Genomic DNA, 15,705 nt, shown 5'->3' on the forward strand with positions numbered 1-15,705 from the left:
ATTCTCTGTTTCTACATCTCTGATTGACTCTGGTAGGGGGCCAGGAATAGCAGAACAGGAATGTTTTATGTAGCTTTGATAGGTTGTCAGATATGCACAGAATCGTAGAATCTCACTGGTGGAAGGGAACTCATGATCAATCATTCAACAAGTATTTAGCAAGCACCTACTCAGTGAGTGCACTACAAGGAATACAAGTTTAAAAAAAGAAACAATCCCTAATTGCAGTAAGCTTACCAAGTTTACTAAGAGGAGACAATTCCCTCCAGTATAATCCATACCTGAATAAAAATCTTCTCTATTACATACATGACAAAGCACATATTTGGAGATCTTTAGCAAGAGGAAACCTACCCTTTCCCAAGACAGTGCATTCCACTTTTAAATATTTCTAATTGATAAGAAGTTTTTCCTTGCTGGCATTAAGTGTACTTAATCTTCCTAGAAAATTCTACTCATTTTTTTCTAGTTCTACTTTATAAGGTTAAGCAGAACAAGTCTGATACCCCATCCACAATAAAAGTCCTTCAAATACTTGAAGATAGTCATTACAGCTCCTCTTAAATCATCTCTTCTCCTGGTTAACCATGCCCAGTTCCTCCAATAGATTCTCATATGGCAGGGACTTGAGACCCTTCACTATTTTGATCAGGTTACAAGTGATCTTCTTAAAATACACCCACAACTGAATGCATGTGCAGATGTGGTCTGACTATGTCTGAGACTATCTCCAGTTATTCTGTATAGATAGATCATTTGTATATAATTGTTGGTCTTTTGTCTCTTTCATGAGCTCCTTGAGAGTAGGTGCTTTTTTTTGCCTTTATTGTACTCCCAGTGTTTAACACAGTTTCTGGCACATAGTAGGCACTTAATAAATGCTAGTTTCCTGATCTACCACCCAGATTAGAGTACAAATGGAATAATACTTTCTTGGTCCTGGATCCCATACCTTTGTTAATACAACCTAAGATTACGTTAGTTTTTCCTTCCTTCCTTCCTTCCTTCCTTCCTTCCTTCCTTCCTTCCTTCCTTCCTTCCTTCCTTCCTTCCTTCCTTCCTTCCTTCCTTCTCTTTCTCCCTCTCTTTTTTCTCTCTCATCACATGACATATAAGGTTGTTTGTTTTTCTTTTATCACTAGGACTTATCCATATGGTCCCATGCTCCTGAGATGATGTTCTACAGTAGCTTGGGGGACATTCCTGATTCCTAGAGTTCCTGGCATCACACATGCAATTTTATACATATATACACATATATGTACATATATGCAGCATTTACATTTCTGAACTTTTAAACTTAACAAACATTTATTTCCCTCCATCAACCTCCCCCCACTCAGAAAGGAAGAAAAACAAAACCTTTGTAAAAATTATGCACACATAGTCAAGCAAAACAAATTCTCTCATCTGCCTTGTCCAAAAAAGCATGTCTTACTTTGTATCTTGAGCCCATCACCCCTCTGCAGGAGGTAAAACATAGCATTAATTTTCTTGAAAGTTATATCACCGTGCTGACTCATATTGAGCTTTCAATCCACTATCAGATTTTTTTAGATTAATTACCATACCTCTACCATATTGTACCACTGAAGCTTATTTTCTAATCCAACTATAAGATTTTATATTTATTTCAATTAAATTTATTTTTTTTAAGATTTGGCTCAATTTTCCAGCCTATTAAGATTTTTTTTGGAATTCTGGTTGCTTCATTCAGTATTTTAGTTATTCCTTCAAGGGACATCTGTGTTTTTGGGTTATTTGTCAGTTTGATAATTGTGGCATCTATGTCATTACCCAAGTCATTGAAAAAAAGCGTTCAACATCATAGGGCCAGTTATAGATCTTGGGAGCCTCCACTTAGGACCTTCTTCCAAACTGATATTGAAACATTAATGACTATATATAGGCTCCCATCATCCAGCTATTTCCAAATCCACTTTGAATCTCTTTCTTTTCCACAAAAATGTCATGAGAAACTTGCATAAATACTTAGCTAAAATATAGGTAGACCCTTTTACCTATTAGATAACCTATCTGAATATATCTCTTATGTATCTAGTTATTTATTCTTACCTCCCTCCATTAGAATATAAGCTTCTCAAGGGCAGGGAATATATGAAAAGGGTAACCCTCCAGAGACCTTATCTATAGCAACGTACAAAATCCAAGGATTGCCAGTAACACTGGAGAAATTTGCAACCATATCTTTCTCTATTGTCCGTTGGGCAACATACAAGATTTCTTTGAATGTAACTCAGCAGATACATGGAATACAATGCCTTTCTTTGTATCCCTAGAACTCGGTGCAATGCTTGGTATATAATATACACTTAATAATGCTTGTTGACTGCCTGATTAACTACAAGCATACCTAAGAGATCTTTTAGGTTCCATTCCAGACCATTGCAATAAAGTAAATATTGCAATAAAGTGAGTCACATGAATTTTTTGGTTTCCCAGTGCATATAAAAGTTATATTTACACTATACTATAGTCTATTAAGTATGGAACAGTATTAGGTCTTAAAAAAACCACCAATGTATATATCTTAATTTAAAAATACCCTATTGCTAAAAAATGCTCACCCTCATCTGTCAACAGGCAATCACATCACAAGATCATGTGAAAACCAGGTTTATTACAAGAGAAATGAAGATGCACATGGATCCTAAAGAGTTCACAATCCTTACAGAAATTTGTATATTTATGACAATACAACAAAAGAAGGAGGAGAAAATAAGAAGGAATGTGGCATTGGAGAGGAAAGGTGCAGTAGAGGTGGGGAGGAACAAGGTGATGGCAAAAGCCACATTCTTTTCATTTGGGAGTGGAGTTTTTGTCCTTGACACATTCAGGACCTTCTGCATGCTCTGGGTCCAGTGTTTCTGGAAAATATGGCAATTCATAAAGACCAGTTCAGGGGACCCCTTAACAAGCCCTTAACACCTCTGAGCCTTCAGCAAGTCATCATCTTTTTGTTGGTGGAGGGTCTTGCCTCAATTTTGATGGCTGCTGACTGACCAGGGTGGTTGTTGCTGAAAGCTGAGGTGGTTGTGGCAACTTCTTAAAATAAGACAACAGTGAAATTTGTGGAATTAATTGATTCTTTCTTTCGTTGGAATACTTAGAGGCCGTTATAAGATTATTAACTGACCTAATTTAAATATTGTTTTGTCTCAGGGAATGGGCAAGCCTGAGGAGAGGGAGAGAGGTAGCAAATGGCCAGTCAATGGAGCAATCAGAACACTTAAATTGTCAATTAAGTTCATCATCTTATGTGGCATGATCATGGTGCCCCCAAATAATTGCAATAGTAACATTAATGATCGCTGATCACAGATAGCTATAACAGATATAATAATAATGAAAAGGTCAAAATATTGTGAGAACTACCAAAATGTGACACAGAGAAACAATGTGAACCCATGCTGTTGGAAAAATGGCACCTATAGACTTGCGTGACTCAGGGTTGCGACAGACCTTCCATTTGTTAAAAAAAACAAAGCAAAACCTCAATATCTACAAAATTTAATAAAGGAAAGCACAATAAAATGAGGTATGCTTGTATTTCTATTTTTTTCCTGATCTACCAGTTTAGTAATCTGTCAAAAAAAGGAAATAAGGTTAGTATGACATGACCTAATTTCTTTTAAAGTTTTAATTGTTATCTTTTGTTCTAACCTACCTCTTTATTTCTGTGTAGATCCTTCCTCATAACATATCCAGTGAGCTGTCCCTTGTACCAAAATATAAAAAAGAAAGAAAAAAAGAAGTCTAGGAAAACTAACCAACAAATGAACTGTGACAATATATTATATGTTCTATACCCATAGTCACTCTGCAAAGAAGGGAGGAGGTGGTATTTTATCATTTCTTCTTTAGGTCAAAGTCTGGTCATTTTAATTATACAGTGTTGTTTTGTGGTTGCTGTTCTTTCCAATTACATTGCTGCTTGCGCTGTGTATGTTGTTCTACTGGTTTTGCTAAATTCACTGTGAATTAGTTCAACTAAGTCTTTGAATACATCTGTGAATTTTTCACACTAATTGCTTCTTGCAGCACAGTGACATTATATTGCTTTAATACATCAATTTATTTAATCATTCCCGGATTGATGAGCATTTTAGTTTCCTTTCATTTTTCTTTTTCTTTTTGCTACTATAAAAAGTGATTCTGGAAATATTTTTAGTGTATATGGAATCTCTGTCTGCAACTTCTTTGTGGGGTATATGTGTAGCATCTTGATCTCTGGCTATGGAAATTTTCATCACTCTTTTTAAAATATTTATTTATGTGAGTTCCAAATTTTCTCCCCATCTCTCTCCTCCCCCCACCCCAGATAGCATACATTCTGATTACCCCTTCCCTCAGTCTGCCCTCTTTTTTATCATCCTCCCCTCCTATCCCTTTCCCCTTTATTTTCTTGAAGGGCAAGATAGATTTCTATACCCCACGGCCTATATATCTTATTTCCCAGTTGCATGTAAAAACAATTTTTAACATTTGTTCTTAAAACTTTGAATTCCAAATTCTCTCCCTTCTTCCCTCCCCACCCACCTTCATTGAGAAGGCAAGCAATTCACCATAGGTTATATATGTATAATTATACAAAACATTTCCATAATAATCATGTTGTGAAAGACTATTTCCCTCCATCCTCTCCTGCTCTCCCCCCCATCTTCTCCTTTGACCCTTTTCAAAAGTGTTTGCTTCTGACTACCCCCTCCTCCACTCTGCTCTCCTCTTATCATCACTCCCTCTTATCCCCTTCCCCCTACTTTCCTGTAGGGTAAGATATCCAGTTAAGGGTGTATATTATTCCCTCCTTAAGCCAAATCCGATGACAGTGAGGTTCACTCATTCCTTCTCACTTCTCCCATCTTCCCCTCCATTGTGAAAGGTTTTTCTTTCCTCTTTTATGTGAGAAAATTTACCCCATTCTATCTTCCCTTTCTCCTTTCAACATATTCCTCTCTCACTCCTTAATTTTATTTTTTAGATCTCATCCCTTCATATTCATCTCACCCTGTACCATCTATCTGTCTATCTATCTATCTATCTATCTATCTATCTATCTATCTATCTATCTATCTATCTATCTGTCTGTCTGTCTATCCATCATCTACCTACCTATTTCCTCCAACTACCCTAATACTCAGAAAGGTCTCATGAGTTCCAAATGTAATCTTTCCATGTAGAAATGTAAACAATTCAACTTCAATAAGTTTCTTATGATTTCTCTTTCCTGCTTACCTTTTCATGCTTCTCTTGATTCTTGTATTTGAAAGTCAAATTTTCTATTCAGCTCTGGCCTTTTCATCAAGAGTACGTGAAAGTTTTCTATTTCATTGAATGTTCATTTTTTCACCTGAAAGATTATACTCAGTTTTTCTGGGTAAGTGATTCTTGGTTTTAATCCTAACTCCTTTGACTTCCAGAATATCACATTCCAAGCCTGTTGATCTCTTAATATAGAAGCTGCTAGATCTTGTGTTATTCTCATTGTATTTTCACAATACTCACATTGTTTCATTCTGGCTGCTTGCAATATTTTCCCCTTGACCTGGGAACTCCGGAATTTGACTACAATATTCCTAGGAGTTTTCTTTTTAGGATCTCTTTCCAGAGGCAATCAGTAGATTCTTTCCATTTCTGTTTTACCTTCTGGTTCTAGAATATCAGGGCAGTTTTCCTTGATAATTTCTTGAAAGATGATGTCTAGGTTCTTTTTTTGATGATGGCTTTCAAGTAGTCCAATAATTTTAAAATTATCTCTCTTGCATCCATTTTCCAGGTCAGTGGTTTTTCCAGTGAGATATTTCACATTGTCTTCTTTTTTTTCATTCTTTTGGTTCTGTTTTATAATTTCTTGATTTCTCATAAGATAGCTAGGTGGTATAGTGGATAGAACACCAGTGCAGGAGTCAGGAAGACTTGAGTTCAAATCTCACCTCAGACACTTGACACTCACTAGCTGTGTGACCTTAGACAAGTCATTTAAGCCAAATTGCCTCATCCTGGATCATCTCCAGTCATCCTGATGAATATCTGGTCACTGGATTCAGATGACTCTGGAGGAAAAGTGAAGCTGGTGACCTGCACAGCCCTCCCTCACTCAAAACAAAGTCAAGTGCAAGTCATGTCATCATTTCTCTGATGGTGTGGTCTTCTTTGACAGTGAAGGACAAATACACACACAGGATTTCTCATAAAGTCATTAGCTTCCATTTGCTCCATTCTAATTTTGAAGGAATTATTTTCTTCAGTGAGCTTTTGAACCTTCTTTTCTATTTGGCCCAGTTCTGCTTTTTAGAATATTCTTCTCCTCATTGACTTTTTGGATCTCTTTTGTCATTTGGGTTAGTCTATTTTTTAAGGTGTTACTTTCTTCAGTATTTTTGGGGTCTCCTTTAGCAAGCTGTTTCCTTGCTTTTCATGTTTTTCTTAAATCACTCCCATTTCTCTTCCCAATTTTTCCTCTATTTTTCTTACTTGATTTTCCAATTCCTTTTTGAGCTCCTGCATGGCCTGCAGTCAATTCCTATTCCTCTTGAAGGCTTTTGATGTAGGAGCTTTGACGTTGTTGTCTTCTTCTGGTTGTATGTTTTGATGTTCTTTGTCACCAAAGTAAGATTCTATAGTCTGAGTTCTTTTAGGATGTTTACTCATCTTCCCTGCCAAATACTTGACTTTCTAACTCTTTGTCAAGGTAAGACTGTAGGACTGTGCTTCCAGGGGCATGGAGGTAGGGGAGGGTGTACTGTCCCAGGCTTCAGGGATTTTGTGCCAGCTGCTCAATCTCCCACCATCTGTAGGCCCAGAGCTCCAGAAGCAGCTTCTGCCACTGCTGCTGCTGCTATTGTTGCCACTGTCACAGCTAGTGACCACTGCAGCCACCACCCACTGCCCTGAGGCTGACTGGGGCTGGACCTGGCCAGACCCTGGGCTTCTTTTTCACCCAGGTCCCACAGAGTCTTCCCACTCACATTTTTGGCATTTGTGAATTGAGAAGTCTGAAAATTGCCACAGGTGCCAATGATTCAGTCCCCTGAGGCCTGCTCCAGAGCATTTGTGCTGGTGTGGCCCATGCCAGACTGTGCTCCATTCTCTGCCTTGTGCAATAGACTCTTCCTGTCAACTTTCTAGGTTGTCTTGGGCAGGGGATTTGTTTCACTCTGTCATTTTGTGGGTTCTGTAGCTCTACCATTTGTTTAGAGTCATTTTTGTAGGTATTTGGAGGTCTTTGGGGGAGAGCTCAGGGAAGTCCCTGCTTTTATTCCACCATATTGGCTCTGTCCCTTCATCACTCTTTAAATGTAATTTCAAGTTGCTTTCCAGAATGATTGGACCAATTCTCTGTTGGCTTTTTCTCAATCTTGATTCTTCTTGATCTGTGCAGCTTTTGATATTCTTGACAATCTTTTCTATTAGATATTCTCTTCTCTCTGGGTTTTTTCATGTCTCTGCTGTCTTTGAGTTTTTCTCCTATCTTCTTCCTTCTCAAAGTCTCCTTTGTCCTACCAGCTAACTATGGGGATTTCCCCAAACTTGGGAACTGGGTCTTTTCTTTTCTCTCTGTATTCTCTTTCTTGGTGATCTTACCAAGTGAGCAAGGAACTCTTCCTATGAGTTCCATTATTATTTCTGTGCAGATGATTCCTAGATCTGCTCTCTTCAAATCTAGTAGACTTGTGAGAATATGCCTTCTTTACTTTGCTCTATGAAACATTCTAAGAATATGGTGATCCTTTCCCCCATAAAATTCCCATCATTTCTTCTCTAGCAGCCTGTTCTTCTGTTGGTGAGAATCAGATCGAAAATAGAATTCATCTTTGTTGATTACTTTACCCTTTGAAGGACAGGCAGTCTGACATCACTAGTCAATGAAGAAATAACTAAACTCTGGGTCAAGAAGACTAGGGTTCAAGTCCCACTTTCAATACCTAACTAGCATTGGGATCCTAGGTAAGTCATTTAATCCCTCTGTGTTCATCCTTTTTTTTCTAAGTAGACCATGACATCAGAGAAATGATGACATGACTTGCACTTGACTTTGTTTTGAGTTGGGGAGGGTGGTACTAGGTTACCAACCTCACTTTCCCCTCCCAAGCAATCTGGATCCAGTGACCAGATATTCATCAGGTTGACTGGAGAAGATTCAGGATGCAATGGGAGACCTTGACCTATTCAGTTACTCACTTAGAGTGAGGTTAGGCCATTCAGTGAATAATCCTCTCTAAGAAGTCATTAGAGAATACCCCAGGCAACTCTTTAAATTGCAGAATAGTTTCAAATGTGCATTGATAGGAGAAGTTTCCTCACTAATTCTTCAGCTGACCATTGAAATCACAGACCTAGACCCAGGAAATTATTAGCTGGTCTGTTTTTGATAGACAGAGAGGACAAGTAGATGTCTGGATAATCTTTCTCATCTCTGCCTCCTGGCTTTTCTCGAATCTCAGTTAAAGTTCCACCTTCTATAAGAAGTCCTTAATCTTTGTGTCTTCCCCATCCATTGATTGTCTCTGATTTATCCTGTGTATATCTTATTTATAAATAGTTGCTTGCATGTTGTCTTCCCCATAAGACTGCGAGCTCCTTTAGAGCCAAGACTGTTTTGGACTTTTCTTTGTATTTTATTAACATAGTGCCTGGTACAAAGAACACGCTTAAAAATGCTTGTTGATTTTGCTTTCATTTTGTTGCTTTTTCTTTTAAAACAATCTCTATTGAGATGTTAGACTTTTCCCTTAAATAACTTTTTTTTCACTTTTAAAAAATTCAGTGAAAAAACAAAAGAAAACTATCTCATTTTTTACAAACTTTCCCATAAATGAAATTTCTACTGTGCTGCACTGATCCTTGAAGCTATAACCAAATTGCTGGCAATTATAGTTGGAGAAAGAAAACAAATGAGTTTCTATAGGAGGAGAGCAAAAATACCTTTTATAGAAATTCAAAGCCATTGGGACCTGATATAACAGTTGCAATAAGTTAATGTAAAGGTTAATATTACAATTTCTTGTTGATATATACATTGACCAAGTATACTTATTTCCATTTTGAATTTTTCATAAAATGGGTATGAACTGTATTTGTACAACATAACATTTTTGAAAGGGCTCAGTACTTGTAATCTGTTTTCTGTCAGATTTGCCAGTTTTTCTGCTCAAATATATGATGTAGCTTTTTTTTAAAAAAAATGCTTGTTGATTTGACTTCCCTTATCATTTCTCTATCATTCCATCTCTCATCTTGCTTGCTGTAGGCTGACTCCCATGCCTTCCTTCTTCCCCCAGTCTCTTAGAATCCCTTGTTTTCTTAAAAATTTAACTCACAAGAGGTGTCTCCTGATTCTTCAATTACTATGACTGTCCTCCCTTTCTGAATTACCTTGCATTTATTTTTTGATATATTTATATAGCAGCTCTAACTATTAGTGAGCCCAGAGAGCTAAGGAGCTGTATCCTCTCATTTTTCACTTAGGTGACCCTCTTCTCTTAACTCACACACATTTTGACTGATTTAGTCCATGGGGAGTCTGACCATTTTGGAGAAGGGTCAGACCATTTCTTGAACTATTTTACCCATTATGCTTGCCCTCTGACACATGGGGGAAAATTACTTAAACCTTAGTTTGTCTCATGTCTAGAGTTTCCCCCAAAGAGAAGTGGAAACCTACTCAGTATTCGACATGAATCAGGCATAGGACAACTATTTATTTCCTAGATAAAAAGTTATTAACTCAAAAGCTTCTAATAAGCATGGATTGACAAGAAAATCAGTATCTTGAAACTTAATAAGTACTGTTATGTTTTCTTGGGAAGTAAAGAAAAAACCACTAAACATAAACTATTTGGCAAGATTTCTCAAGAGATGCTTAACATTTCAACTTGGCTCTACATTCTTAACAATTCTCTCCAGGTCCCTGTTTTCTGGCAAATCAGACCAGACTTAGATTTAAAAATCTTCTTGCTAGTGGCCATTTCCTTGGATGCAAAAACTCCCATCTTCCTTCCTTTCTTCCCCCACCCCCTTCCCATTCACTTCTGATTAATGGACCCAGGATCTCCAATCTCTTAAACTCACATACTTGATTCCAAGGCTGAACATACATACCCATATCAGGATTGTTCCTTGGTCATCTATGATAAGGCAAAGAACACAAAACAGATGCTAGCCAAGGCTGGAGCTTATCTAGTTGAGTCTTACTGCTACATGAGAGTGGTTGTCATGCTACCGGGGAGGAATCAGAGAAGGGCATAAGCTTTCTCCCTCAACTTTTACATGGATAAACTCAAATAGTCTTGCCATGGTTTGTAGCTGGGAAAAGAAGAAAAAGGCTGAAAATGGGTTATTTCCTTTTAAAGAACCATTGAATCAGCAGCTTTTCATGTTCAGCCAATAGGGGGATTACTTTGTCATCTTCAAAGTATCCGAATCCTTCTTCACTGGCTAGAAACAATCAGGGCAGTCTACAGAAAGTGATACTACAAACATTTTATGGGTTCTTTCTTTTTGTCTTTGATCTTCTTGGTGTATATACTTAGCAGTAGAATATTCTTAGTCAAAGGGTACCATTTATATTGTTGTTCTTGTTGCCTTTGTATCCTTTGTTGCCAAAGAAGACCATGACATCAGAGAAATGATGACATGACTTGCACTTGACTTTGTTTTGAGTAAGGGAGGGCTGTGCAAGGTCACCAGCCTCACTTTCTCTTCCTGAGCCATCTGGGTCCAGTGACCAGATATTCATCACCATTTACATATATTTTTTTAAATAAAGAGTTCACATCAAAGTCAACAAAACTAAGGCTAACATGACAAATTTACTCCAACTTACAGAGACTGCAACAACAGCTATTCATTATGTTGTGTACAAATGAGGTCAAATTTGAGTTGGTTCATGTTGAACTTCTGGAAGCGGATTGTCTGCCAATGTCATCATTAGGTAGTGTAGGGTCATAACAAAGATGACAAAGCATAGAGTCCTGTTGCTGCTTGACACATGAATGTGAAGTATGAAAATGCGTGTTAAATAGTCTTGGTGTGGAAGTTAAAAGTACCCTAATATCTATTATATTTTTATTGTCATTCATTTTAGAAAGTACAATATAATAAAGTGGTTTTAAAAAAAAACCCTGTAACAAAAAATGGAAGCAATTTAAAAAACAAGCATAATCAACTGAAATTGTTAGCAATTAAATTCAATTGCATTACATTTTTATTGTTTCTAATTATTTGAAAAGTGAAAAGCAGTCAGTTTTCATGATGTACAAGTACATAATCAGTTTGAACAGAAAATCCAATAGGGTATGTAAAAAAAATGCAAGCAAAGAAAATATAGACATGTTGAGTAGTGGAAATATAAAAACACAAAGTAAAAAGTTTAATCCAGAAAATACAGTCCTTTGTATTTATCATTGGTTTGATTTGCTTTGTATAAATGCTTTAGCTGAAAATAGCATGAGATCTAATTAACTGAAATAACTTCTTGAAAGTATATATATATAGAGAGAATATGCTATCAAGAACAGACATTTTTCCTGGAGAAAATTGAATGTTTTTAGTAAGCAAAAACAAACTTTTATAGAAACCACATCTGTGACATCAAAAGGATTTCTTGTGTAAGGGTACAGTTCATTGATTTGCTCAAACTCACCTGCTTAAAATGAGTCATAAAATAGATGCCCAATCAATCAATTTGATCATAGGCTTTAATTCAAGTGGAAAAGTCCTTTGAACTAGCATAGATGCACAAGAACACAAGAATCATGTTCAGATATACATAGAACACTTGCACACACCTCAGAGATTATCCATAAATTACCAAGTGAGTTGAGAAAGGATTCATTCTAGAGACTGGAACAAGAGCAACTTTCTAACAAACCCCCTAAGAAGGAATTGCTTGAGGAAGAGAGAGAAGGAGAGACTGTGGGTCTCCTTTCCTCCCTTCCCTTTGGCTGGAGGGGAACTTCAAAAGGTTCAAAGGGTCTGGAGGATTTTATATTTCCTATCTTCCCTTTGTTCCTCCATTCCCATTATTTCATTGCCTGCAGCAGTGATTGGTGGCAGTGTCTGCATCAGGATCCAATATGAGACTGGATTCATGGCTCTACAAGCGGCTCAGCAATGAAACTACACCATTCCTGATGAGAATGTCTTGAGCCCCCATCAATAGGTCAAAAGGACTTCTAGCTTCCAGGAGCTGTGAGTTACCTCTTTGCCCCATGAACTCCCTAAGTTAGAGCCCACTGTCCCTTGGATTGTATATATAGTTTTGAGAGAATGTGCTGCAGATTTTGAGGGGTTGTTTTGTTTCAGCTCTTCCTGTTGTACCACCTCATTATAAAGGCTGTTTAAAGCTGTCTCCCTAACAGATTCTTGAGAAGAGCATTTGTTGGGCTCAAGCTAATGATAGTAGAGAATTTTCCCCAATCCCTTAGGAGTACCCCATTATGACCCTGAGAAAAAGTTATAGCTAAGCTGTGGGAATCCACCTTGAAAGTGGGAGTGATATCTGGGATAAAGACCTGAAGAGGTTTTGTGGGTTATAATTGCGTTGTATAAGGTTGCTTACAAAATCTTGAAATATCACATTCAATGAGAGAAAACTTACAGCTACTGATGTGGGTGAAATGAAACTTGGCAAATTATGTTCAAAGCAGAGTCAAATGTTTCCACTTGCAAATACTACAGTAGAAAGGGCATGTTTTAAAAGACCTTTGGAACAAACTTGAAAAAAACCAAGACATTCCTGTTTTGCATTTCAAGTGGATGAAGCAACAGAGACAGTTAAAGACGTTCATTTGATTAAAGATGTATGATGTGCTGTTGAAACTATTGTTGAGGAAGATTTGTTGCTTTGTATATCTTGATAACAGCATTAAATAGAAATTTTCAATATTTTAGTAGCTTTTCAGAGGAAATTGGTATACTGTGGAAGAATTATATTAGAATCCTTATTGACAGTTCAATCACTGTCAAGACAAAAGGTTTCGATATTTGAAAATATGATATGCTCCTTCTGCAATATGAATACATTTCATACTTTACAGTGGCCTATATTGACAATTATACTACATATAGTTTTTTTAAAGTTGTTTTAAAACTAACTTTTTTTTTTAACCATTCACTAAGAGAAAATCTCATTTGTGAAACTGACATGTTGTGGGAGCATAGCATATAGGGCATTTTTATATTACTGCCGAAATCACTTCCTTTTTTGTGCCAAAGCATTTCTAAGGGCCTTTGAATTAAAAGAAGAAATAGTCATTTTAAGTGATCCAAAAAAGATGAAGCAAAAATTTCTTCCTGAAACTTATGTATTTGATATATGTTTTTGAGTACTCCAAACTGAGTGCCAAAAAATAAATCAATGTAATGTCTCAATTTCATACTCTGAGCTCAAAAGATAAAATAATTGCATCTTCAAAAAGTTAGAGCTATGCATAATCAGTTTGCAAAATCATATTTTTGATATGTTTCCTGATTCAAAAAATACCTACCCTGCACATGAAGTAGAAGACAGTAAATACCTGTTATCAATCACTTGACTGAACCTCAGAAGGAATTCTCATTTTATTTTAAAGACCTCAACATTTCTAAAAACGAATGGATGAGGAACTCAATTGAAAGAAAGGTGGGGGAGGGCCCACATTAAGGTGATAGAGGTGTGAGTAGAGCAAAGTAGTTGTATGTAGGAGATGTTGTAAAGATCAAGATTTGGCAGATGTTGTGTGTGTGTGTGTGTGTGCATGTGTGTGTGTGTGTGTACATGTGTGTAGGAGTCTAGGACAATGGGAGACTAGAAGAATCAGATGATGCCTTCAACAGAAACAGGGAAATTTAGAAGAGGAGGAGAGTGTAGGGGAGGGGGAGATAATGAGTTCAGTTGGGAACATATTCAATTTATGATGTTTCTGGGACATTTAGCTTGGAATGTCCAATAAGCAAATAGTGATGCGAATGGGATGGTCAGGAGAAAGACTGAATATATATATGTATATATACACACATACATACACATATATACACATATACATATATAGTATATGTACATGTGTGTAGATATGTATATAGTGTATATATACACATGTATACATATATGTATATATTGTTGTATATGTATGTATGTGTATGAGAGAGAGAGAGAGAGAGAGAGAGAGAGAGAGAGAGAGAGAGAGAGAGAGAGAGAGAGAGAAAGAGAGAGAGAGAGAGATCTAGGAGCCTTCTGTATAAAGATGATAGTTAAAGACATGAGCTGATGGGGTTATCAAGACAGGGAGGTCATAGAGGAAGAAGAGAAGAGAAGAGGAGCAAGGAAAGAACCTCAGGGAACATGTGCAGCTAGTGGGGGTGATCTGGAAGAGGAACAAGCAAAAGAGATACAGAAGGAGGGATCAGATATATGAGAACTAAGAGAGAGTTGTGTCATAAAAATCAGAGTAAGGAATATCCAAGAGGAGCAGGTGGCCAACAAAATATCAAGGTCAAGAGGGACGGAACTAAGGAAAGATCAGTATATCTGACAAGAGATCATTGGTAACTGTGTAGAGAGCAGTTTCAGGTGATTAGGAGACCAGATGACATAGGGTTTAAGAGGGAAACTGAGGCAACAAATGTATTGACAGATTTTCAAGGAGCTTGGTTGATAGAATCAGAGAATCAGAAGACACTCTAAAGGACCTACAGATAAGAGCTCTCAAACTCAAGAGGGAAAGGGACCTGCCTGAGTTCACCCAATGTGGTAGACCTGGGTCCAGAAACTGTCTTAGATTACTGCATCAGCAAGGACCTCAGTATACACAGGAGGGCCTGTTGAACAGGTTTTTTGATCTACTTTTCTAAAAGAAAAGAAAATTTTGGGGGTCAGCAAGCTTACTTTAGTCAAGCACATGTATCATTCACTTAGTTCAGGGGAAAAAGTCAGCACACTGAACTTCAGAGAAAATGCAAAGAGAAATAAAGATCAACAGACAGGGCTTCCAACTGTCTGACTAGAAGCAATACATACATCACAGATCAACAGACAAATCCAAGTGTATGATCTTTATATACATGCATAGTTACCAGAGGCAGAAGCAGCAACATCTGGGTTTTCAAAACCCTGGGGCTCCTTAGTGGCTGCTCACAGTCTCCTCTGGCCAAATCAACACTTCCAATGAGTAAGGCCCAAAGTAAAACCTCACCTCAGAGTATTTAAACACTGTTCAGAGCCAGAGGGCATCACAACCCTTGAGAACTAGTGCCTCAGTAGAAATTAACAAAAGGTACGCTTCCCTTAATGGGAAGACCCATTAATGGTTGGGGAAGATCTTTAACTCTTATTAGCCTTAAATTACTTCTTCTTATTTAATTGCATTCCTTTCTATCTTTAAAATAGAAACAATGATATTATTGTTACTACACACCAACCAGTGTTGTTGAGAGGGAAAGACTACATAAATTAGAACGTACAGAATATTGCAATAGTCTCCTAATTAGTTTCCTTGTCTCAAGTCTCTCCCCAGTTCAATTCATCCTACAGGATTCTGCCAAAGTAATTTTTTTAAAAAACAAATCTGCTGTGTGTCCCTAGGTAAATCACTTAACCCCACTGCCTCAAAAAAAAAAAGGCAGATTTGATCTTATCATGTGACTCTCCTACTCAATCAACCCCAGTGACTTCTTGTCTCTAGGATCAAACTTTTCCATTTATCT

At 37.2% G+C, this 15,705-nt stretch overlaps 1 protein-coding gene across 2 annotated transcripts in view; it reads left to right on the top strand.

The window, feature by feature from the left end:
* Positions 1-15,705, top strand: part of MSRB3 (methionine sulfoxide reductase B3) — a 218,487-nt gene that overhangs the window by 16,039 nt on the left and 186,743 nt on the right. The window contains exon 1 of one of the 2 annotated variants that reach the window (XM_072655281.1): positions 12,070-12,213. The exons of the other annotated variant lie outside the window; for it this stretch is intronic. The gene's annotated coding sequence lies outside the window, so the exon portion shown is untranslated. Of the gene's footprint in view, positions 1-12,069; positions 12,214-15,705 lie in introns of those variants that run through there. 2 annotated transcript variants of the gene reach the window in all.

This window comes from Notamacropus eugenii, chromosome 3 (assembly GCF_028372415.1).
Source record: "Notamacropus eugenii isolate mMacEug1 chromosome 3, mMacEug1.pri_v2, whole genome shotgun sequence".
In the NCBI taxonomy this organism is placed as follows: domain Eukaryota; kingdom Metazoa; phylum Chordata; class Mammalia; order Diprotodontia; family Macropodidae; genus Notamacropus; species Notamacropus eugenii.